Source organism: Colletes latitarsis, chromosome 4 (assembly GCF_051014445.1).
Source record: "Colletes latitarsis isolate SP2378_abdomen chromosome 4, iyColLati1, whole genome shotgun sequence".
Taxonomy (NCBI): domain Eukaryota; kingdom Metazoa; phylum Arthropoda; class Insecta; order Hymenoptera; family Colletidae; genus Colletes; species Colletes latitarsis.
This window is the reverse complement of record NC_135137.1, coordinates 8,363,886-8,391,653: the sequence shown is the minus strand read 5'-3', so window position 1 is coordinate 8,391,653 and position 27,768 is coordinate 8,363,886.

The window sequence follows — 27,768 nt, the reverse complement described above, 5'->3', positions numbered from 1 at the left end:
CCAGAAAAAGGCCAGGATCTGTCCAACAAGTATGCGAAAAATGCGAAAGTACGAGCCAGATGAAGGCAAATACCAGACCTAACCCAGACATAACCGGCGTTATCCTCTAAAATATTAACCGCAACCAGGTTTAATAGACTGTTTCGGTGTGGTACCGCATTACTACGTGACACAAACCAGAAAAAGGCCAGGATCTGTCCATCAAGAATGCGAAAAATCCGAAAGTACGAGACACATGAGGGCAAATCCCATACCTTACCGAGACATAACCGGGGATATCCTCTAAAATATTAATCGCAACAAGGTTTAATTGACTGTTTCAGTGTGGTCCCACATTACTACTTGGTCCAAGCCAGAAAAAGGCCAGGATCTGTCCAACAAGTATGCGAAAAATGCGAAAGTACGAGCCAGATGAAGGCAAATACCAGACCTAACCCAGACATAACCGGCGTTATCCTCTAAAATATTAATCGCAACCAGGTTTAATAGACTGTTTCGGTGTGGTACCGCATTACTACGTGACACAAACCAGAAAAAGGCCAGGATCTGTCCATCAAGAATGCGAAAAATCCGAAAGTACGAGACACATGAGGGCAAATACCAGAACTAACCCAGACATAACCAGCGTTATCCTCTAAAATACTAATCGAAACCAGCTTTTATTGACTGTTTCAGTGTGGTACCACAATACTACGTGATCCAAGCCAGAAAATGCCCAGGGTCTGGCCAACAAGTATGCAAAAAATGCGAAAGTATGTGTTAGGTGATGGCAAATACCAGACCTAACTCAGACATAACCATCGTTATCCTCTAAAATACTATTCGGAACCAGCTTCTATTGACTGTTTCAGTGTGGTACCACATTACTACATGATCCAAGCCAGAAAAAACCCAAGATCTGGACAACAAGTATGCGAAAAATGCGAAAGTATGTGCTAGATGGTGGCAAATAGCAGACCTAACCCAGGAATAACCGGTGTTCTCCACTAAAATATTAATCGGAACCAGCTTTTATTGACTGTTTCAGTGTGGTACAACATTACTACGTGATCCAAGCCATAAAATGCCCGGGGTCTGGCCGACAAGTATGCGAAAAATGCGAAAGTACGAGCCAGATGAGGGCAAATACCAGACCTAACCCAGACATAACCGGCGTTATCCTCTAAAATATTAATCGCAACCAGGATTAATTGACTGTTTCAGTGTGGTATCACAATACTACGTGATCCAAACCAGAAAAAGCCCAGGGTCTGGCCAACAAGTATGCGAAAAATGCGAAAGTACGAGCCAGATGAGGGCAAATCCCAGACCTAACCCTGACATAACTGGCGTTTTCCTCTAAATTATTAATCGCAACCAGGATTAACTGACTGTTGCGACGTGGTACCGCGTTGCTTCGTGATCCAAACCAGAAAAAGGCCAGGACCTGGCCAACAAGTATGCGAAAAATGCGAAAGTACGAGCCAGATGAGGGCAAATACCAGAACTAACCCAGACATAACCAGCCTTATCCTCTAAAATACTAATCGGAACCAGGATTAATTGACTGTTTCAGTGTGGTATCACATTACTACGTGATCCCAACCAGAAAAAGGCTAGGATCTGGCCAACAAGTATGCAAAAAATACGAACGTACGAGCCAGATGAGGGCAAATACCGGACCAAACCCAGACATAACCGGCATTATCCTCTAAAACATTAATCGGAACCAGCTTTCATTGACTGTTTCAGTGTGGCACCACATTACTACGTTATCCAAACCACAAAAAACCCAAGATCTTTCCAGCAAGTATGCGAAAAATGCGAAAGAATGTGCTAGATGATGGCAAATACCAGACCTAACCCAGGCATAACCGGTGTTCTCCACTAAAATATTAATCGGAACCAGGTTTAATTGACTCTTTCGGTGTGGAACTTCATTACTACGTGATCGAAACCAGAAGAAGGCCAGGATCTGGCCAACAAGTATGCGAAAAATGCGAAAGTATGGGCCAGATGATTGCAAATACCAGAACTAACCCAGACATAACTAGCGTTATTCCCTAAAATACTATTCGGAACCAGCTTCTATTGACTGTTTCGGTGTGGTACCGCATTAGTACGTGACACAAACCAGAAAAAGGCCAGGTTCTGTCCAACAAGTATGCGAAAAATGCGAAAGTACGAGCCAGATGAGGGCAAATACCAGACCTAACCCAGACATAACCGGCGTTATCCTCTAAAATATTAATCGCAACCAGGTTTAATAGACTGTTTCGGTGTGGTACCGCATTACTACTTGGTCCAAGCCAGAAAAAGGCCAGGATCTGTCCAACAAGTATGCGAAAAATGCGAAAGTACGAGCCAGATGAAGGCAAATACCAGACCTAACCCAGACATAACCGGCGTTATCGGCTAAAATATTAATCGCAACCAGGTTTAATAAACTGTTTCGGTGTGGTACCGCATTAGTACGTGACACAAACCAGAAAAAGGCCAGGTTCTGTCCAACAAGTATGCGAAAAATGCGAAAGTACGAGCCAGATGAGGGCAAATACCAGACCTAACCCAGACGTAACCGGCGTTATCCTATCAAATATTAATCGCAACAAGGTTTAATTGACTGTTTCAGTGTGGTCCCACATTACTACTTGGTCCAAGCCAGAAAAAGGCCAGGATCTGTCCAACAAGTATGCGAAAAATGCGAAAGTACGAGCCAGATGAAGGCAAATACCAGACCTAACCCAGACATAACCGGCGTTATCCTCTAAAATATTAATCGCAACCAGGTTTAATAGACTGTTTCGGTGTGGTACCGCATTACTACGTGACACAAACCAGAAAAAGGCCAGGATCTGTCCATCAAGAATGCGAAACATCCGAAAGTACGAGACACATGAGGGCAAATCCCATACCTTACCGAGACATAACCGGGGATATCCTCTAAAATATTAATCGCAACCAGGTTTAATTGACTGTTTCGGTGTGGCACCGCATTACTACGTGATACAAACCAGAAACAGGCCAGGATCAGGTTAACAAGTATGCGAAAAATGCGAAAGTACGAGCCAGATGAGGGCAAATACCAGAACTAACCCAGACATAACCAGCGTTATCCTCTAAAATACTAATCGAAACCAGCTTTTATTGACTGTTTCAGTGTGGTACCACAATACTACGTGATCCAAGCCAGAAAATGCCCAGGGTCTGGCCAACAAGTATGCAAAAAATGCGAAAGTATGTGTTAGGTGATGGCAAATACCAGACCTAACTCAGACATAACCAGCGTTATCCTCTAAAATACTATTCGGAACCAGCTTCTATTGACTGTTTCAGTGTGGTACCACATTACTACATGATCCAAGCCAGAAAAAACCCAAGATCTGGACAACAAGTATGCGAAAAATGCGAAAGTATGTGCTAGATGGTGGCAAATAGCAGACCTAACCCAGGAATAACCGGTGTTCTCCACTAAAATATTAATCGGAACCAGCTTTTATTGACTGTTTCAGTGTGGTACAACATTACTACTTGGTCCAAGCCAGAAAAAGGCCAGGATCTGTCCAACAAGTATGCGAAAAATGCGAAAGTACGAGCCAGATGAAGGCAAATACCAGACCTAACCCAGACATAACCGGCGTTATCGGCTAAAATATTAATCGCAACCAGGTTTAATAAACTGTTTCGGTGTGGTACCGCATTACTACGTGACACAAACCAGAAAAAGGCCAGGATCTGTCCATCAAGTATGCGAAAAATCCGAAAGTACGAGACACATGAGGGCAAATCCCATACCTTACCGAGACATAACCGGGGATATCCTCTAAAATATTAATCGCAACCAGGTTTAATTGACTGTTTCGGTGTGGTACCGCATTACTACGTGATACAAACCAGAAACAGGCCAGGATCTGGTTAACAAGTATGCGAAAAATGCGAAAGTTCGAGCCAGATGAGGGCAAATACCAGAACTAACCCAGACATAACCAGCGTTATCCTCTAAAATACTAATCGAAACCAGCTTTTATTGACTGTTTCAGTGTGGTACCACAATACTACGTGATCCAAGCCAGAAGAAGGCCAGGATCTGGCCAACAAGTATGCGAAAAATGCGAAAGTATGGGCCAGATGATTGCAAATACCAGAACTAACCCAGACATAACCGGCGTTATCCTCTAAAATATTAATCGCAACCAGGTTTAATAGACTGTTTCGGTGTGGTACCGCATTACTACGTGACACAAACCAGAAAAAGGCCAGGATCTGTCCATCAAGAATGCGAAAAATCCGAAAGTACGAGACACATGAGGGCAAATCCCATACCTTACCGAGACATAACCGGGGATATCCTCTAAAATATTAATCGCAACCAGGTTTAATTGACTGTTTCGGTGTGGCACCGCATTACTACGTGATACAAACCAGAAACAGGCCAGGATCAGGTTAACAAGTATGCGAAAAATGCGAAAGTACGAGCCAGATGAGGGCAAATACCAGAACTAACCCAGACATAACCAGCGTTATCCTCTAAAATACTAATCGAAACCAGCTTTTATTGACTGTTTCAGTGTGGTACCACAATACTACGTGATCCAAGCCAGAAAATGCCCAGGGTCTGGCCAACAAGTATGCAAAAAATGCGAAAGTATGTGTTAGGTGATGGCAAATACCAGACCTAACTCAGACATAACCAGCGTTATCCTCTAAAATACTATTCGGAACCAGCTTCTATTGACTGTTTCAGTGTGGTACCACATTACTACATGATCCAAGCCAGAAAAAACCCAAGATCTGGACAACAAGTATGCGAAAAATGCGAAAGTATGTGCTAGATGGTGGCAAATAGCAGACCTAACCCAGGAATAACCGGTGTTCTCCACTAAAATATTAATCGGAACCAGCTTTTATTGACTGTTTCAGTGTGGTACAACATTACTACTTGGTCCAAGCCAGAAAAAGGCCAGGATCTGTCCAACAAGTATGCGAAAAATGCGAAAGTACGAGCCAGATGAAGGCAAATACCAGACCTAACCCAGACATAACCGGCGTTATCGGCTAAAATATTAATCGCAACCAGGTTTAATAAACTGTTTCGGTGTGGTACCGCATTACTACGTGACACAAACCAGAAAAAGGCCCGGATCTGTCCATCAAGTATGCGAAAAATCCGAAAGTACGAGACACATGAGGGCAAATCCCATACCTTACCGAGACATAACCGGGGATATCCTCTAAAATATTAATCGCAACCAGGTTTAATTGACTGTTTCGGTGTGGTACCGCATTACTACGTGATACAAACCAGAAACAGGCCAGGATCTGGTTAACAAGTATGCGAAAAATGCGAAAGTTCGAGCCAGATGAGGGCAAATACCAGAACTAACCCAGACATAACCAGCGTTATCCTCTAAAATACTAATCGAAACCAGCTTTTATTGACTGTTTCAGTGTGGTACCACAATACTACGTGATCCAAGCCAGAAGAAGGCCAGGATCTGGCCAACAAGTATGCGAAAAATGCGAAAGTATGGGCCAGATGATTGCAAATACCAGAACTAACCCAGACATAACTAGCGTTATTCCCTAAAATACTATTCGGAACCAGCTTCTATTGACTGTTTCGGTGTGGTACCGCATTAGTACGTGACACAAACCAGAAAAAGGCCAGGTTCTGTCCAACGAGTATGCGAAAAATGCGAAAGTACGAGCCAGATGAGGGCAAATACCAGACCTAACCCAGACATAACCGGCGTTATCCTGTCAAATATTAATCGCAACAAGGTTTAATTGACTGTTTCAGTGTGGTCCCACATTACTACTTGGTCCAAGCCAGAAAAAGGCCAGGATCTGTCCAACAAGTATGCGAAAAATGCGAAAGTACGAGCCAGATGAGGGCAAATACCAGACCTAACCCAGACATAACCGGCGTTATCCTCTAAAATATTAATCGCAACCAGGATTAATTGACTGTTTCAGTGTGGTATCACAATACTACGTGATCCAAACCAGAAAAAGCCCAGGGTCTGGCCAACAAGTATGCGAAAAATGCGAAAGTACGAGCCAGATGAGGGCAAATCCCAGACCTAACCCTGACATAACTGGCGTTTTCCTCTAAATTATTAATCGCAACCAGGATTAACTGACTGTTGCGACGTGGTACCGCGTTGCTTCGTGATCCAAACCAGAAAAAGGCCAGGACCTGGCCAACAAGTATGCGAAAAATGCGAAAGTACGAGCCAGATGAGGGCAAATACCAGAACTAACCCAGACATAACCAGCCTTATCCTCTAAAATACTAATCGGAACCAGGATTAATTGACTGTTTCAGTGTGGTATCACACTACTACGAGATCCCAACCAGAAAAAGGCCAGGATCTGGCCAACAAGTATGCAAAAAATACGAACGTACGAGCCAGATGAGGGCAAATACCGGACCAAACCCAGACATAACCGGCATTATCCTCTAAAACATTAATCGGAACCAGCTTTCATTGACTGTTTCAGTGTGGTACCACATTACTACGTGATCCAAACCACAAAAAACCCAAGATCTTTCCAGCAAGTATGCGAAAAATGCGAAAGAATGTGCTAGATGATGGCAAATACCAGACCTAACCCAGGCATAACCGGTGTTCTCCACTAAAATATTAATCGGAACCAGCTTTTATTGACTGTTTCAGTGTGGTACAACATTACTACTTGGTCCAAGCCAGAAAAAGGCCAGGATCTGTCCAACAAGTATGCGAAAAATGCGAAAGTACGAGCCAGATGAAGGCAAATACCAGACCTAACCCAGACATAACCGGCGTTATCGGCTAAAATATTAATCGCAACCAGGTTTAATAAACTGTTTCGGTGTGGTACCGCATTACTACGTGACACAAACCAGAAAAAGGCCAGGATCTGTCCATCAAGTATGCGAAAAATCCGAAAGTACGAGACACATGAGGGCAAATCCCATACCTTACCGAGACATAACCGGGGATATCCTCTAAAATATTAATCGCAACCAGGTTTAATTGACTGTTTCGGTGTGGTACCGCATTACTACGTGATACAAACCAGAAACAGGCCAGGATCTGGTTAACAAGTATGCGAAAAATGCGAAAGTTCGAGCCAGATGAGGGCAAATACCAGAACTAACCCAGACATAACCAGCGTTATCCTCTAAAATACTAATCGAAACCAGCTTTTATTGACTGTTTCAGTGTGGTACCACAATACTACGTGATCCAAGCCAGAAGAAGGCCAGGATCTGGCCAACAAGTATGCGAAAAATGCGAAAGTATGGGCCAGATGATTGCAAATACCAGAACTAACCCAGACATAACCGGCGTTATCCTCTAAAATATTAATCGCAACCAGGTTTAATAGACTGTTTCGGTGTGGTACCGCATTACTACGTGACACAAACCAGAAAAAGGCCAGGATCTGTCCATCAAGAATGCGAAAAATCCGAAAGTACGAGACACATGAGGGCAAATCCCATACCTTACCGAGACATAACCGGGGATATCCTCTAAAATATTAATCGCAACCAGGTTTAATTGACTGTTTCGGTGTGGCACCGCATTACTACGTGATACAAACCAGAAACAGGCCAGGATCAGGTTAACAAGTATGCGAAAAATGCGAAAGTACGAGCCAGATGAGGGCAAATACCAGAACTAACCCAGACATAACCAGCGTTATCCTCTAAAATACTAATCGAAACCAGCTTTTATTGACTGTTTCAGTGTGGTACCACAATACTACGTGATCCAAGCCAGAAAATGCCCAGGGTCTGGCCAACAAGTATGCAAAAAATGCGAAAGTATGTGTTAGGTGATGGCAAATACCAGACCTAACTCAGACATAACCAGCGTTATCCTCTAAAATACTATTCGGAACCAGCTTCTATTGACTGTTTCAGTGTGGTACCACATTACTACATGATCCAAGCCAGAAAAAACCCAAGATCTGGACAACAAGTATGCGAAAAATGCGAAAGTATGTGCTAGATGGTGGCAAATAGCAGACCTAACCCAGGAATAACCGGTGTTCTCCACTAAAATATTAATCGGAACCAGCTTTTATTGACTGTTTCAGTGTGGTACAACATTACTACTTGGTCCAAGCCAGAAAAAGGCCAGGATCTGTCCAACAAGTATGCGAAAAATGCGAAAGTACGAGCCAGATGAAGGCAAATACCAGACCTAACCCAGACATAACCGGCGTTATCGGCTAAAATATTAATCGCAACCAGGTTTAATAAACTGTTTCGGTGTGGTACCGCATTACTACGTGACACAAACCAGAAAAAGGCCCGGATCTGTCCATCAAGTATGCGAAAAATCCGAAAGTACGAGACACATGAGGGCAAATCCCATACCTTACCGAGACATAACCGGGGATATCCTCTAAAATATTAATCGCAACCAGGTTTAATTGACTGTTTCGGTGTGGTACCGCATTACTACGTGATACAAACCAGAAACAGGCCAGGATCTGGTTAACAAGTATGCGAAAAATGCGAAAGTTCGAGCCAGATGAGGGCAAATACCAGAACTAACCCAGACATAACCAGCGTTATCCTCTAAAATACTAATCGAAACCAGCTTTTATTGACTGTTTCAGTGTGGTACCACAATACTACGTGATCCAAGCCAGAAGAAGGCCAGGATCTGGCCAACAAGTATGCGAAAAATGCGAAAGTATGGGCCAGATGATTGCAAATACCAGAACTAACCCAGACATAACTAGCGTTATTCCCTAAAATACTATTCGGAACCAGCTTCTATTGACTGTTTCGGTGTGGTACCGCATTAGTACGTGACACAAACCAGAAAAAGGCCAGGTTCTGTCCAACGAGTATGCGAAAAATGCGAAAGTACGAGCCAGATGAGGGCAAATACCAGACCTAACCCAGACATAACCGGCGTTATCCTGTCAAATATTAATCGCAACAAGGTTTAATTGACTGTTTCAGTGTGGTCCCACATTACTACTTGGTCCAAGCCAGAAAAAGGCCAGGATCTGTCCAACAAGTATGCGAAAAATGCGAAAGTACGAGCCAGATGAGGGCAAATACCAGACCTAACCCAGACATAACCGGCGTTATCCTCTAAAATATTAATCGCAACCAGGATTAATTGACTGTTTCAGTGTGGTATCACAATACTACGTGATCCAAACCAGAAAAAGCCCAGGGTCTGGCCAACAAGTATGCGAAAAATGCGAAAGTACGAGCCAGATGAGGGCAAATCCCAGACCTAACCCTGACATAACTGGCGTTTTCCTCTAAATTATTAATCGCAACCAGGATTAACTGACTGTTGCGACGTGGTACCGCGTTGCTTCGTGATCCAAACCAGAAAAAGGCCAGGACCTGGCCAACAAGTATGCGAAAAATGCGAAAGTACGAGCCAGATGAGGGCAAATACCAGAACTAACCCAGACATAACCAGCCTTATCCTCTAAAATACTAATCGGAACCAGGATTAATTGACTGTTTCAGTGTGGTATCACACTACTACGAGATCCCAACCAGAAAAAGGCCAGGATCTGGCCAACAAGTATGCAAAAAATACGAACGTACGAGCCAGATGAGGGCAAATACCGGACCAAACCCAGACATAACCGGCATTATCCTCTAAAACATTAATCGGAACCAGCTTTCATTGACTGTTTCAGTGTGGTACCACATTACTACGTGATCCAAACCACAAAAAACCCAAGATCTTTCCAGCAAGTATGCGAAAAATGCGAAAGAATGTGCTAGATGATGGCAAATACCAGACCTAACCCAGGCATAACCGGTGTTCTCCACTAAAATATTAATCGGAACCAGGTTTAATTGACTCTTTCGGTGTGGAACTTCATTACTACGTGATCGAAACCAAAAGAAGGCCAGGATCTGGCCAACAAGTATGCGAAAAATGCGAAAGTATGGGCCAGATGATTGCAAATACCAGAACTAACCCAGACATAACTAGCGTTATTCCCTAAAATACTATTCGGAACCAGCTTCTATTGACTGTTTCGGTGTGGTACCGCATTAGTACGTGACACAAACCAGAAAAAGGCCAGGTTCTGTCCAACAAGTATGCGAAAAATGCGAAAGTACGAGCCAGATGAGGGCAAATACCAGACCTAACCCAGACATAACCGGCGTTATCCTGTCAAATATTAATCGCAACAAGGTTTAATTGACTGTTTCAGTGTGGTCCCACATTACTACATGGTCCAAGCCAGAAAAAGGCCAGGATCTGTCCAACAAGTATGCGAAAAATGCGAAAGTACGAGCCAGATGAAGGCAAATACCAGACCTAACCCAGACATAACCGGCGTTATCCTCTAAAATATTAATCGCAACCAGGTTTAATAGACTGTTTCGGTGTGGTACCGCATTACTACGTGACACAAACCAGAAAAAGGCCAGGATCTGTCCATCAAGAATGCGAAAAATCCGAAAGTACGAGACACATGAGGGCAAATCCCATACCTTACCGAGACATAACCGGGGATATCCTCTAAAATATTAATCGCAACCAGGTTTAATTGACTGTTTCGGTGTGGTACCGCATTACTACGTGATACAAACCAGAAACAGGCCAGGATCAGGTTAACAAGTATGCGAAAAATGCGAAAGTACGAGCCAGATGAGGGCAAATACCAGAACTAACCCAGACATAACCAGCGTTATCCTCTAAAATACTAATCGAAACCAGCTTTTATTGACTGTTTCAGTGTGGTACCACAATACTACGTGATCCAAGCCAGAAAATGCCCAGGGTCTGGCCAACAAGTATGCAAAAAATGCGAAAGTATGTGTTAGGTGATGGCAAATACCAGACCTAACTCAGACATAACCAGCGTTATCCTCTAAAATACTATTCGGAACCAGCTTCTATTGACTGTTTCAGTGTGGTACCACATTACTACATGATCCAAGCCAGAAAAAACCCAAGATCTGGACAACAAGTATGCGAAAAATGCGAAAGTATGTGCTAGATGGTGGCAAATAGCAGACCTAACCCAGGAATAACCGGTGTTCTCCACTAAAATATTAATCGGAACCAGCTTTTATTGACTGTTTCAGTGTGGTACAACATTACTACGTGATCCAAGCCATAAAATGCCCGGGGTCTGGCCGACAAGTATGCGAAAAATGCGAAAGTACGAGCCAGATGAGGGCAAATACCAGACCTAACCCAGACATAACCGGCGTTATCCTCTAAAATATTAATCGCAACCAGGATTAATTGACTGTTTCAGTGTGGTATCACAATACTACGTGATCCAAACCAGAAAAAGCCCAGGGTCTGGCCAACAAGTATGCGAAAAATGCGAAAGTACGAGCCAGATGAGGGCAAATCCCAGACCTAACCCTGACATAACTGGCGTTTTCCTCTAAATTATTAATCGCAACCAGGATTAACTGACTGTTGCGACGTGGTACCGCGTTGCTTCGTGATCCAAACCAGAAAAAGGCCAGGACCTGGCCAACAAGTATGCGAAAAATGCGAAAGTACGAGCCAGATGAGGGCAAATACCAGAACTAACCCAGACATAACCAGCCTTATCCTCTAGAATACTAATCGGAACCAGGATTAATTGACTGTTTCAGTGTGGTATCACATTACTACGTGATCCCAACCAGAAAAAGGCTAGGATCTGGCCAACAAGTATGCAAAAAATACGAACGTACGAGCCAGATGAGGGCAAATACCGGACCAAACCCAGACATAACCGGCATTATCCTCTAAAACATTAATCGGAACCAGCTTTCATTGACTGTTTCAGTGTGGCACCACATTACTACGTTATCCAAACCACAAAAAACCCAAGATCTTTCCAGCAAGTATGCGAAAAATGCGAAAGAATGTGCTAGATGATGGCAAATACCAGACCTAACCCAGGCATAACCGGTGTTCTCCACTAAAATATTAATCGGAACCAGGTTTAATTGACTCTTTCGGTGTGGAACTTCATTACTACGTGATCGAAACCAGAGGAAGGCCAGGATCTGGCCAACAAGTATGCGAAAAATGCGAAAGTATGGGCCAGATGATTGCAAATACCAGAACTAACCCAGACATAACTAGCGTTATTCCCTAAAATACTATTCGGAACCAGCTTCTATTGACTGTTTCGGTGTGGTACCGCATTAGTACGTGACACAAACCAGAAAAAGGCCAGGTTCTGTCCAACAAGTATGCGAAAAATGCGAAAGTACGAGCCAGATGAGGGCAAATACCAGACCTAACCCAGACATAACCGGCGTTATCCTCTAAAATATTAATCGCAACCAGGTTTAATAGACTGTTTCGGTGTGGTACCGCATTACTACCTGGTCCAAGCCAGAAAAAGGCCAGGATCTGTCCAACAAGTATGCGAAAAATGCGAAAGTACGAGCCAGATGAAGGCAAATACCAGACCTAACCCAGACATAACCGGCGTTATCGGCTAAAATATTAATCGCAACCAGGTTTAATAAACTGTTTCGGTGTGGTACCGCATTAGTACGTGACACAAACCAGAAAAAGGCCAGGTTCTGTCCAACAAGTATGCGAAAAATGCGAAAGTACGAGCCAGATGAGGGCAAATACCAGACCTAACCCAGACATAACCGGCGTTATCCTATCAAATAATAATCGCAACAAGGTTTAATTGACTGTTTCAGTGTGGTCCCACATTACTACTTGGTCCAAGCCAGAAAAAGGCCAGGATCTGTCCAACAAGTATGCGAAAAATGCGAAAGTACGAGCCAGATGAAGGCAAATACCAGACCTAACCCAGACATAACCGGCGTTATCCTCTAAAATATTAATCGCAACCAGGTTTAATAGACTGTTTCGGTGTGGTACCGCATTACTACGTGACACAAACCAGAAAAAGGCCAGGATCTGTCCATCAAGAATGCGAAAAATCCGAAAGTACGAGAAACATGAGGGTAAATCCCATACCTTACCGAGACATAACCGGGGATATCCTCTAAAATATTAATCGCAACCAGGTTTAATTGACTGTTTCGGTGTGGTACCGCATTACTACGTGATACAAACCAGAAACAGGCCAGGATCAGGTTAACAAGTATGCGAAAAATGCGAAAGTACGAGCCAGATGAGGGCAAATACCAGAACTAACCCAGACATAACCAGCGTTATCCTCTAAAATACTAATCGAAACCAGCTTTTATTGACTGTTTCAGTGTGGTACCACAATACTACGTGATCCAAGCCAGAAAATGCCCAGGGTCTGGCCAACAAGTATGCAAAAAATGCGAAAGTATGTGTTAGGTGATGGCAAATACCAGACCTAACTCAGACATAACCAGCGTTATCCTCTAAAATACTATTCGGAACCAGCTTCTATTGACTGTTTCAGTGTGGTACCACATTACTACATGATCCAAGCCAGAAAAAACCCAAGATCTGGACAACAAGTATGCGAAAAATGCGAAAGTATGTGCTAGATGGTGGCAAATAGCAGACCTAACCCAGGAATAACCGGTGTTCTCCACGAAAATATTAATCGGCACCAGCTTTTATTGACTGTTTCAGTGTGGTACAACATTACTACTTGGTCCAAGCCAGAAAAAGGCCAGGATCTGTCCAACAAGTATGCGAAAAATGCGAAAGTACGAGCCAGATGAAGGCAAATACCAGACCTAACCCAGACATAACCGGCGTTATCGGCTAAAATATTAATCGCAACCAGGTTTAATAAACTGTTTCGGTGTGGTACCGCATTACTACGTGACAAAAACCAGAAAAAGGCCAGGATCTGTCCATCAAGTATGCGAAAAATCCGAAAGTACGAGACACATGAGGGCAAATCCCATACCTTACCGAGACATAACCGGGGATATCCTCTAAAATATTAATCGCAACCAGGTTTAATTGACTGTTTCGGTGTGGTACCGCATTACTACGTGATACAAACCAGAAACAGGCCAGGATCTGGTTAACAAGTATGCGAAAAATGCGAAAGTACGAGCCAGATGAGGGCAAATACCAGAACTAACCCAGACATAACCAGCCTCATCCTCTAAAATACTAATCGGAACCAGCTTTCATTGACTGTTTCGGTGTGGTACCGCATTACTACGTGATCCAAACCAGAAAAAGGCCAGGATCCGGCCAACGAGTATGCGAAAAACGCGAAAGTACGAGCCAGATGAGGGCAAATACCAGAACTAACCCAGAAAACCAGCCTTATCCACTAAAATACTAATCGGAACCAGGATTAATTGACTGTTTCAGTGTGGTACCACATTACTACGTGGTCCAAGCCAGAAAAAGGCCAGGAGCTCGACAACAAGTATGCGAAAAATGCGAAAGTACGAGCCAGATGATGGCAAATCCCAGAACTTACCCAGACATAACCGGTGTTCTCCACTAAAATATTAATCGGAAGCAGCTTTTATTGACTGTTTCAATGTGGTACCACATTACTACGTGAGCCACACCAGAAAAAGCCAAGGGTCTGGCCAAAAAGTATGCGAAAAATGCGAAAGTACGAGCCAGATGAGGGCAAATACCAGACCTAACCCAGGCATAACCGGCGTTATCCTCTAAAATGTTAATCGCAACCAGGTTTAATAGACTGTTTCAGTGTGGTAACTCATTACTACGTGGTCCAAGCCAGAAAAAGGCCAGGATCTGGCAAACCAGTAGGCGAAAAATGCGAATGTACGAGACAGATGAGGGCAAATCCCATACCTAACCGAGACATAACCGGGGTTATCCTCTAAAATATTAATCGGAACCAGCTTTCATTGACAGTTTCAGTGTGGTACCACATTACTACGTGGTCCAAGCCAGAAAAAGGCCAGGATATGGCCAACAAGTATGCGAAAAATGCGAAAGTACGAGCCAGATGAGGGCAAGTACCAGACCTAACACAGACATAACCGGTGTTCTCCACTAAAATATTAATCGCAACAAGGTTTAATTGACTGTTTCAGTGTGGTACCACATTACTACGTGGTCCAAGCCAGAAAAAGGCCAGGAGCTCGACAACAAGTATGCGAAAAATGCGAAAGTACGAGCCAGATGAGGGCAAATCCCAGAACTTACCCAGACATAACCGGCGTTATCCTCTATAATACTAATCGGAACCAGCTTTCATTGACTGTTTCGGTGTGGTACCGCATTACTACGTGATCCAAACCAGAAAAAGGCCAGGATCCGGCCAACAAGTATGCGAAAAATGCGAAAGTACGAGACAGATGATGGCAAATACCAGAACTAACCCAGAGAACCAGCCTTATCCTCTAAAATACTAATGGGAACCAGGATTAATTGACTGTTTCAGTGTGGAACCTCATTACTACGGGTTCCAAGCCAGAAGAAACCCTGGATCTGGCCAACAAATATGCGAAACACGCGAAAGTATGGGCCAGACGATTGCAAATACCAGAACTAACCCAGACATAACTAGCGTTATCCGCTAAAGTACTATTCGGAACCTGCTTCTATTGACTGTTTCAGTGTGGTACCACCTTACTACGTGATCCAAACCAGAGAATGCCCAGGATCTGGCCAACAGGTATGCGAAAAATACGCAATCACGAGCCAGATGAGGGCAAATCCCAGACCCAACCGAGACATAACCGGCGTTAGCCTCTAAAATATTAATCGCAACCAGGTTTAATTGACTGTCTCGGTGTGGAACCGCATTACTACGTGATACAAACCAGAATAAGGCCAGGATCTGGCCAACAAGTATGCGAAAAATGCGACAGTACGAGCCAGATGATTGAAAATACCAGCACTAACCCAAACATAACCAGCGTTACCCTCCAAAATATTAATGGCAACCAGGTTTAATTGACTGTTTCGGTGTGGAACCACATTGCGACGAGATCCAAACCACAAAAATCCATGATCTGGCCAACAAGTATGCGAAAAATGCGAAAGTATGTGCTAGATGATGGCTAATACCAGACCTAACCCAGGAATAACCGGTGTTCTCCACTAAAATATTAATCGGAACCAGCTTTTATTGACTGTTTCAGTGTTGTACTATATTACTACGCGATCCAAACCAGAAAAAGCCAAGGATCTGGCCAACAAGTATGCGAAAAATGCGAAAGTATTGGCAAGATGATTGCAAATACCAGAACAAACCCAGACATAACTAGCGTTATTCTCTAAAATAATATTCGGAACCAGCTTCTATTGACTGTTTCGGTGTGGTACCGCATTAGTACGTGACACAAACCAGAAAATGGCCAGGATCTGTCCAACAAGTATGCGAAAAATGCGAAAGTACGAGCCAAATGAGGGCAAATACCAGACCTGACCCAGACATAACCGGCGTTATCCTGTAAAATATTAATCGCAACAAGGTTTAATTGACTGTTTCAGTGTGGTACCGCATTACTACGTGGTCCGAGCCAGAAAAAGGCCAGCATCTGGCCAACAAGTATGCGAAAAATGCGAAGGTACGAGCCAGATGAGGGCAAATACCAGACCTAACCCAGACATAACCGGCGTTATCCTTTAAAATATTAATCGCAACCAGGTTTAATTGACTCTTTCGGTGTGGAACCTCATTACTACGGGTTCCAAGCCAGAAAAAACCCTGGATCTGGCCAACAAATATGCGAAAGACGCGAAAGTATGGGCCAGATGATTGCAAATACCAGAACTAGCCCAGACATAACTAGCGTTATCCGCTAAAGTACTATTCGGAACCAGCTTCTATTGACTGTTTCAGTGTGGTACCACATTACTACGTGATCCAAACCAGAGAATGCCCAGGATCTGGCCATCAAGTATGCGAAAAATACGAAATCACGAGCCAGATGAGGGCAAATCCCAGACCCAACCGAGACATAACCGGCGTTAGCCTCTAAAATATTAATCGCAACCAGGTTTAATTGACTGTCTCGGTGTGGAACCGCATTACTACGTGATACAAACCAGAATAAGGCCAGGATCTGGCCAACAAGTATGCGAAAAATGCGAAAGTACGAGCCAGATGATTGCAAATACCAGCACTAACCCAAACATAACCATCGTTACCCTCCAAAATATTAATCGCAACCAGGTTTAATTGACTGTTTCGGTGTGGAACCACATTGCGACGAGATCCAAACCACAAAAATCCAAGATCTGGCCACAAGTATGCGAAAAATGCGAAAGTATGTGCTAGATGATGGCTAATACCAGACCTAACCCAGGAATAACCGGTGTTCTCCACTAAAATATTAGTCGGAACCAGCTTTTATTGACTGTTTCAGTGTGGTACAACACTACTACGTGATCCAAGCCAGAAAAAACCCAGGATCTGCCCAACAAGTATGCGAAAAATGCGAAAGTACGAGCCAGATGAGGGCAAATACCAGACCTAACCCAGACATAACCGGCGTTATCCACTAAAATATTAATCGCAACCAGGTTTAATTGACTCTTTCGGTGTGGAACCTCATTACTACGGGTTCCAAGCCAGAAAAAACCCTGGATCCGGCCAACGAGTATGCGAAAAACGCGAAAGTACGAGCCAGATGAGGGCAAATACCAGAACTAACCCAGAAAACCAGCCTTATCCTCTAAAATACTAATCGGAACCAGGATTAATTGACTGTTTCAGTGTGGTACCACATTACTACGTGGTCCAAGCCAGAAAAAGGCCAGGATCCGGCCAACAAGTATGCGAAAAACGCGAAAGTACGAGCCAGATGAGGGCAAATACCAGAACTAACCCAGAAAACCAGCCTTATCCTCTAAAATACTAATCGGAACCAGGATTAATTGACTGTTTCAGTGTGGTACCACATTACTACGTGGTCCAAGCCAGAAAAAGGCCAGGAGCTCGACAACAAGTATGCGAAAAATGCGAAAGTACGAGCCAGATGAGGGCAAATCCCAGAACTTACCCAGACATAACCGGCGTTATCCTCTAAAATATTAATCGCAACCAGGTTTAATTGACTGTTTCAGTGTGGTACCACATTACTACGTGGTCGAAGCCAGAAAAAGGCCAGGATCTGGCCAACAAGTATGCGAAAAATGAGAAAGTACGAGACATATGAGGGCAAATACCAGACCTAACCCAGACATAACCGGCGTTATCGTCTAAAATATTAATCGCAACCAGGATTAATTGACTGTTTCAGTGTGGTACCACATTACTACGTGGTCCAAGCCAGAAAAAGGCCAGGATCCGGCCAACAAGTATGCGAAAAATGCGAAAGTACGAGACAGATGATGGCAAATACCAGAACTAACCCAGAGAACCAGCCTTATCCTCTAAAATACTAATGGGAACCAGGATTAATTGACTGTTTCAGTGTGGAACCTCATTACTACGGGTTCCAAGCCAGAAGAAACCCTGGATCTGGCCAACAAATATGCGAAACACGCGAAAGTATGGGCCAGATGATTGCAAATACCAGAACTAACCCAGACATAACTAGCGTTATCCGCTAAAGTACTATTCGGAACCTGCTTCTATTGACTGTTTCAGTGTGGTACCACCTTACTACGTGATCCAAACCAGAGAATGCCCAGGATCTGGCCAACAGGTATGCGAAAAATACGCAATCACGAGCCAGATGAGGGCAAATCCCAGACCCAACCGAGACATAACCGGCGTTAGCCTCTAAAATATTAATCGCAACCAGGTTTAATTGACTGTCTCGGTGTGGAACCGCATTACTACGTGATACAAACCAGAATAAGGCCAGGATCTGGCCAACAAGTATGCGAAAAATGCGACAGTACGAGCCAGATGATTGAAAATACCAGCACTAACCCAAACATAACCAGCGTTACCCTCCAAAATATTAATGGCAACCAGGTTTAATTGACTGTTTCGGTGTGGAACCACATTGCGACGAGATCCAAACCACAAAAATCCATGATCTGGCCAACAAGTATGCGAAAAATGCGAAAGTATGTGCTAGATGATGGCTAATACCAGACCTAACCCAGGAATAACCGGTGTTCTCCACTAAAATATTAATCGGAACCAGCTTTTATTGACTGTTTCAGTGTTGTACTATATTACTACGCGATCCAAACCAGAAAAAGCCAAGGATCTGGCCAACAAGTATGCGAAAAATGCGAAAGTATTGGCAAGATGATTGCAAATACCAGAACAAACCCAGACATAACTAGCGTTATTCTCTAAAATAATATTCGGAACCAGCTTCTATTGACTGTTTCGGTGTGGTACCGCATTAGTACGTGACACAAACCAGAAAATGGCCAGGATCTGTCCAACAAGTATGCGAAAAATGCGAAAGTACGAGCCAAATGAGGGCAAATACCAGACCTGACCCAGACATAACCGGCGTTATCCTGTAAAATATTAATCGCAACAAGGTTTAATTGACTGTTTCAGTGTGGTACCGCATTACTACGTGGTCCGAGCCAGAAAAAGGCCAGCATCTGGCCAACAAGTATGCGAAAAATGCGAAGGTACGAGCCAGATGAGGGCAAATACCAGACCTAACCCAGACATAACCGGCGTTATCCTTTAAAATATTAATCGCAACCAGGTTTAATTGACTCTTTCGGTGTGGAACCTCATTACTACGGGTTCCAAGCCAGAAAAAACCCTGGATCTGGCCAACAAATATGCGAAAGACGCGAAAGTATGGGCCAGATGATTGCAAATACCAGAACTAGCCCAGACATAACTAGCGTTATCCGCTAAAGTACTATTCGGAACCAGCTTCTATTGACTGTTTCAGTGTGGTACCACATTACTACGTGATCCAAACCAGAGAATGCCCAGGATCTGGCCATCAAGTATGCGAAAAATACGAAATCACGAGCCAGATGAGGGCAAATCCCAGACCCAACCGAGACATAACCGGCGTTAGCCTCTAAAATATTAATCGCAACCAGGTTTAATTGACTGTCTCGGTGTGGAACCGCATTACTACGTGATACAAACCAGAATAAGGCCAGGATCTGGCCAACAAGTATGCGAAAAATGCGAAAGTACGAGCCAGATGATTGCAAATACCAGCACTAACCCAAACATAACCATCGTTACCCTCCAAAATATTAATCGCAACCAGGTTTAATTGACTGTTTCGGTGTGGAACCACATTGCGACGAGATCCAAACCACAAAAATCCAAGATCTGGCCACAAGTATGCGAAAAATGCGAAAGTATGTGCTAGATGATGGCTAATACCAGACCTAACCCAGGAATAACCGGTGTTCTCCACTAAAATATTAGTCGGAACCAGCTTTTATTGACTGTTTCAGTGTTGTACCACATTACTACGCGATCCAAACCAGAAAAAGCCAAGGATCTGGCCAACAAGTATGCGAGAAATGCGAAAGTACGAGCCAGATGAGGGCAAATACCAGAACTAACCCAGACATAACCGGCGTTCTCCACTAAAATATTAATCGCAACCAGGCTTAATTGACTGTTTCAGTGTGGTACCACATTACTACGTGGTCCAAGCCAGAAAAAACCCAGGATCTGGCCAACAAATATGCGAAACACGCGAAAGTACGAGCCAGATGAGGGCAAATACCAGAACTAACCCAGAAAACCAGCCTTATCCTCTAAAATACTAATCGGAACCAGGATTAATTGACTGTTTCAGTGTGGTACCACATTACTACGTGGTCCAAGCCAGAAAAAGGCCAGGAGCTCGACAACAAGTATGCGAAAAATGCGAAAGTACGAGCCAGATGATTGCAAATACCAGCACTAACCCAAACATAACCATCGTTACCCTCCAAAATATTAATCGCAACCAGGTTTAATTGACTGTTTCGGTGTGGAACCACATTGCGACGAGATCCAAACCACAAAAATCCAAGATCTGGCCACAAGTATGCGAAAAATGCGAAAGTATGTGCTAGATGATGGCTAATACCAGACCTAACCCAGGAATAACCGGTGTTCTCCACTAAAATATTAGTCGGAACCAGCTTTTATTGACTGTTTCAGTGTTGTACCACATTACTACCCGATCCAAACCAGAAAAAGCCAAGGATCTGGCCAACAAGTATGCGAGAAATGCGAAAGTACGAGCCAGATGAGGGCAAATACCAGGCCTAACCCAGACATAACCGGCGTTCTCCACTAAAATATTAATCGCAACCAGGCTTAATTGACTGTTTCAGTGTGGTACCTCATTACTACGTGGTCCAAGCCAGAAAAAACCCAGGATCTGGCCAACAAATATGCGAAACACGCGAAAGTATGGGCCAGATGATTGCAAATACCAGAACTAACCCAGACATAGCTAACGTTACTCTCTAAAATACTATTCGGAACCAGCTTCTATTGACTGTTTCAGTGTGGTACCACATTACTACGTGATCCAAACCAGAAAAAGCCCTGGATCTGGCCATCAAGTATGCGAAAAATACGAAATCACGAGCCAGATGAGGGCAAATCCCAGGCCCAACCGAGACATAACCGGCGTTAGCCTCTAAAATATTAATCGCAACCAGGTTTAATTGACTGTCTCGGTGTGGAACCGCATTACTACGTGATACAAACCAGAATAAGGCCAGGATCTGGCCAACAAGTATGCGAAAAATGCGAAAGTACGAGCCAGATGAGGGCAAATACCAGGCCTAACCCAGACATAACCGGCGTTCTCCACTAAAATATTAATCGCAACCAGATTTAATTGACTGTCTCGGTGTGGTCCCACATTACTACGTGATCCAAGCTAGAAAAAGCCCAGGGTCCGGCCAACAAGTATGCGAAAAATGCGAAAGTACGAACCGGATGAGGGCAAATACCAGACCTAACCCAGACATAACCGGCGTTATCCTCTAAAACATTAATCAAACCAGGTTTAACTGACTGTTTCAGTGTGGTCTCACATTACTACTTGGTCCAAGCCAGAAAAAGGCCAGGATCTGGCCAACAAGTATGAGAAAAATGCGAAAGTACGAGACAGATGAGGGCAAATCCCATACCTAACCGAGACATAACCGGGGTTATCCTCTAAAATATTAATCGGAACCAGCTTTCATTGACTGCTTCAGTGTGGTACCGCATTACTACGTGATCCAAGCCACAAAAAACCCAAGATCTACACAGCAAGTATGCGAAAAATGCGAAAGTATGTGCTAGATGATGGCAAATAGCAGACCTAACCCAGGAATAACCGGTGTTCTCCACTAAAATATTAATCGGAACCAGCTTTTATTGACTGTTTCAGTGTGGTACAACATTACTACGTGATCCAAGCCAGAAAAAACCCAGGATCTGCCCAACAAGTATGCGAAAAATGCGAAAGTACGAGCCAGATGAGGGCAAATACCAGACCTAACCCAGACATAACCGGCGTTATCCACTAAAATATTAATCGCAACCAGGTTTAATTGACTCTTTCGGTGTGGAACCTCATTACTACGGGTTCCAAGCCAGAAAAAACCCTGGATCCGGCCAACGAGTATGCGAAAAACGCGAAAGTACGAGCCAGATGAGGGCAAATACCAGAACTAACCCAGAAAACCAGCCTTATCCTCTAAAATACTAATCGGAACCAGGATTAATTGACTGTTTCAGTGTGGTACCACATTACTACGTGGTCCAAACCAGAAAAAGGCCAGGATCCGGCCAACAAGTATGCGAAAAACGCGAAAGTACGAGCCAGATGAGGGCAAATACCAGAACTAACCCAGAAAACCAGCCTTATCCTCTAAAATACTAATCGGAACCAGGATTAATTGACTGTTTCAGTGTGGTACCACATTACTACGTGGTCCAAGCCAGAAAAAGGCCAGGATCTGGCCAACAAGTATGCGAAAAATGAGAAAGTACGAGACATATGAGGGCAAATACCAGACCTAACCCAGACATAACCGGCGTTATCGTCTAAAATATTAATCGCAACCAGGATTAATTGACTGTTTCAGTGTGGTACCACATTACTACGCGAACCAAGCCACAAAAAACCCAAGATCTGGACAGCAAGTATGCGAAAAATGCGAAAGTACGAGACAGATGATGGCAAATACCAGAACTAACCCAGAGAACCAGCCTTATCCTCTAAAATACTAATGGGAACCAGGATTAATTGACTGTTTCAGTGTGGAACCTCATTACTACGGGTTCCAAGCCAGAAGAAACCCTGGATCTGGCCAACAAATATGCGAAACACGCGAAAGAATGGGCCAGATGATTGCAAATACCAGAACTAACCCAGACATAACTAGCGTTATCCGCTAAAGTACTATTCGGAACCTGCTTCTATTGACTGTTTCAGTGTGGTACCACCTTACTACGTGATCCAAACCAGAGAATGCCCAGGATCTGGCCAACAGGTATGCGAAAAATACGCAATCACGAGCCAGATGAGGGCAAATCCCAGACCCAACCGAGACATAACCGGCGTTAGCCTCTAAAATATTAATCGCAACCAGGTTTAATTGACTGTCTCGGTGTGGAACCGCATTACTACGTGATACAAACCAGAATAAGGCCAGGATCTGGCCAGCAAGTATGCGAAAAATGCGACAGTACGAGCCAGATGATTGAAAATACCAGCACTAACCCAAACATAACCAGCGTTACCCTCCAAAATATTAATGGCAACCAGCTTTAATTGACTGTTTCGGTGTGGAACCACATTGCGACGAGATCCAAACCACAAAAATCCATGATCTGGCCAACAAGTATGCGAAAAATGCGAAAGTATGTGCTAGATGATGGCTAATACCAGACCTAACCCAGGAATAACCGGTGTTCTCCACTAAAATATTAATCGGAACCAGCTTTTATTGACTGTTTCAGTGTTGTACTATATTACTACGCGATCCAAACCAGAAAAAGCCAAGGATCTGGCCAACAAGTATGCGAAAAATGCGAAAGTATTGGCAAGATGATTGCAAATACCAGAACAAACCCAGACATAACTAGCGTTATTCTCTAAAATAATATTCGGAACCAGCTTCTATTGACTGTTTCGGTGTGGTACCGCATTAGTACGTGACACAAACCAGAAAATGGCCAGGATCTGTCCAACAAGTATGCGAAAAATGCGAAAGTACGAGCCAAATGAGGGCAAATACCAGACCTGACCCAGACATAACCGGCGTTATCCTGTAAAATATTAATCGCAACAAGGTTTAATTGACTGTTTCAGTGTGGTACCGCATTACTACGTGGTCCGAGCCAGAAAAAGGCCAGCATCTGGCCAACAAGTATGCGAAAAATGCGAAGGTACGAGCCAGATGAGGGCAAATACCAGACCTAACCCAGACATAACCGGCGTTATCCTTTAAAATATTAATCGCAACCAGGTTTAATTGACTCTTTCGGTGTGGAACCTCATTACTACGGGTTCCAAGCCAGAAAAAACCCTGGATCTGGCCAACAAATATGCGAAAGACGCGAAAGTATGGGCCAGATGATTGCAAATACCAGAACTAGCCCAGACATAACTAGCGTTATCCGCTAAAGTACTATTCGGAACCAGCTTCTATTGACTGTTTCAGTGTGGTACCACATTACTACGTGATCCAAACCAGAGAATGCCCAGGATCTGGCCATCAAGTATGCGAAAAATACGAAATCACGAGCCAGATGAGGGCAAATCCCAGACCCAACCGAGACATAACCGGCGTTAGCCTCTAAAATATTAATCGCAACCAGGTTTAATTGACTGTCTCGGTGTGGAACCGCATTACTACGTGATACAAACCAGAATAAGGCCAGGATCTGGCCAACAAGTATGCGAAAAATGCGAAAGTACGAGCCAGATGATTGCAAATACCAGCACTAACCCAAACATAACCATCGTTACCCTCCAAAATATTAATCGCAACCAGGTTTAATTGACTGTTTCGGTGTGGAACCACATTGCGACGAGATCCAAACCACAAAAATCCAAGATCTGGCCACAAGTATGCGAAAAATGCGAAAGTATGTGCTAGATGATGGCTAATACCAGACCTAACCCAGGAATAACCGGTGTTCTCCACTAAAATATTAGTCGGAACCAGCTTTTATTGACTGTTTCAGTGTTGTACCACATTACTACGCGATCCAAACCAGAAAAAGCCAAGGATCTGGCCAACAAGTATGCGAGAAATGCGAAAGTACGAGCCAGATGAGGGCAAATACCAGGCCTAACCCAGACATAACCGGCGTTCTCCACTAAAATATTAATCGCAACCAGGCTTAATTGACTGTTTCAGTGTGGTACCACATTACTACGTGGTCCAAGCCAGAAAAAGCCCAGGATCTGGCCAACAAATATGCGAAACACGCGAAAGTATGGGCCAGATGATTGCAAATACCAGAACTAACCCAGACATAACTAACGTTACTCTCTAAAATACTATTCGGAACCAGCTTCTATTGACTGTTTCAGTGTGGTACCACATTACTACGTGATCCAAACCAGAAAAAGCCCTGGATCTGGCCATCAAGTATGCGAAAAATACGAAATCACGAGCCAGATGAGGGCAAATCCCAGGCCCAACCGAGACATAACCGGCGTTAGCCTCTAAAATATTAATCGCAACCAGGTTTAATTGACTGTCTCGGTGTGGAACCGCATTACTACGTGATACAAACCAGAATAAGGCCAGGATCTGGCCAACAAGTATGCGAAAAATGCGAAAGTACGAGCCAGATGAGGGCAAATACCAGGCCTAACCCAGACATAACCGGCGTTCTCCACTAAAATATTAATCGCAACCAGATTTAATTGACTGTCTCGGTATGGTCCCACATTACTACGTGATCCAAGCTAGAAAAAGCCCAGGGTCCGGCCAACAAGTATGCGAAAAATGCGAAAGTACGAACCGGATGAGGGCAAATACCAGACCTAACCCAGACATAACCGGCGTTATCCTCTAAAACATTAATCAAACCAGGTTTAACTGACTGTTTCAGTGTGGTCTCACATTACTACTTGGTCCAAGCCAGAAAAAGGCCAGGATCTGGCCAACAAGTATGAGAAAAATGCGAAAGTACGAGACAGATGAGGGCAAATCCCATACCTAACCGAGACATAACCGGGGTTATCCTCTAAAATATTAATCGGAACCAGCTTTCATTGACTGCTTCAGTGTGGTACCGCATTACTACGTGATCCAAGCCACAAAAAACCCAAGATCTACACAGCAAGTATGCGAAAAATGCGAAAGTATGTGCTAGATGATGGCAAATAGCAGACCTAACCCAGGAATAACCGGTGTTCTCCACTAAAATATTAATCGGAACCAGCTTTTATTGACTGTTTCAGTGTGGTACAACATTACTACGTGATCCAAGCCAGAAAAAACCCAGGATCTGCCCAACAAGTATGCGAAAAATGCGAAAGTACGAGCCAGATGAGGGCAAATACCAGACCTAACCCAGACATAACCGGCGTTATCCACTAAAATATTAATCGCAACCAGGTTTAATTGACTCTTTCGGTGTGGAACCTCATTACTACGGGTTCCAAGCCAGAAAAAACCCTGGATCCGGCCAACGAGTATGCGAAAAACGCGAAAGTACGAGCCAGATGAGGGCAAATACCAGAACTAACCCAGAAAACCAGCCTTATCCTCTAAAATACTAATCGGAACCAGGATTAATTGACTGTTTCAGTGTGGTACCACATTACTACGTGGTCCAAGCCAGAAAAAGGCCAGGATCCGGCCAACAAGTATGCGAAAAACGCGAAAGTACGAGCCAGATGAGGGCAAATACCAGAACTAACCCAGAAAACCAGCCTTATCCTCTAAAATACTAATCGGAACCAGGATTAATTGACTGTTTCAGTGTGGTACCACATTACTACGTGGTCCAAGCCAGAAAAAGGCCAGGATCTGGCCAACAAGTATGCGAAAAATGAGAAAGTACGAGACATATGAGGGCAAATACCAGACCTAACCCAGACATAACCGGCGTTATCGTCTAAAATATTAATCGCAACCAGGATTAATTGACTGTTTCAGTGTGGTACCACATTACTACGCGAACCAAGCCACAAAAAACCCAAGATCTGGACAGCAAGTATGCGAAAAATGCGAAAGTACGAGACAGATGATGGCAAATACCAGAACTAACCCAGAGAACCAGCCTTATCCTCTAAAATACTAATGGGAACCAGGATTAATTGACTGTTTCAGTGTGGAACCTCATTACTACGGGTTCCAAGCCAGAAGAAACCCTGGATCTGGCCAACAAATATGCGAAACACGCGAAAGAATGGGCCAGATGATTGCAAATACCAGAACTAACCCAGACATAACTAGCGTTATCCGCTAAAGTACTATTCGGAACCTGCTTCTATTGACTGTTTCAGTGTGGTACCACCTTACTACGTGATCCAAACCAGAGAATGCCCAGGATCTGGCCAACAGGTATGCGAAAAATACGCAATCACGAGCCAGATGAGGGCAAATCCCAGACCCAACCGAGACATAACCGGCGTTAGCCTCTAAAATATTAATCGCAACCAGGTTTAATTGACTGTCTCGGTGTGGAACCGCATTACTACGTGATACAAACCAGAATAAGGCCAGGATCTGGCCAACAAGTATGCGAAAAATGCGACAGTACGAGCCAGATGATTGAAAATACCAGCACTAACCCAAACATAACCAGCGTTACCCTCCAAAATATTAATGGCAACCAGGTTTAATTGACTGTTTCGGTGTGGAACCACATTGCGACGAGATCCAAACCACAAAAATCCATGATCTGGCCAACAAGTATGCGAAAAATGCGAAAGTATGTGCTAGATGATGGCTAATACCAGACCTAACCCAGGAATAACCGGTGTTCTCCACTAAAATATTAATCGGAACCAGCTTTTATTGACTGTTTCAGTGTTGTACTATATTACTACGCGATCCA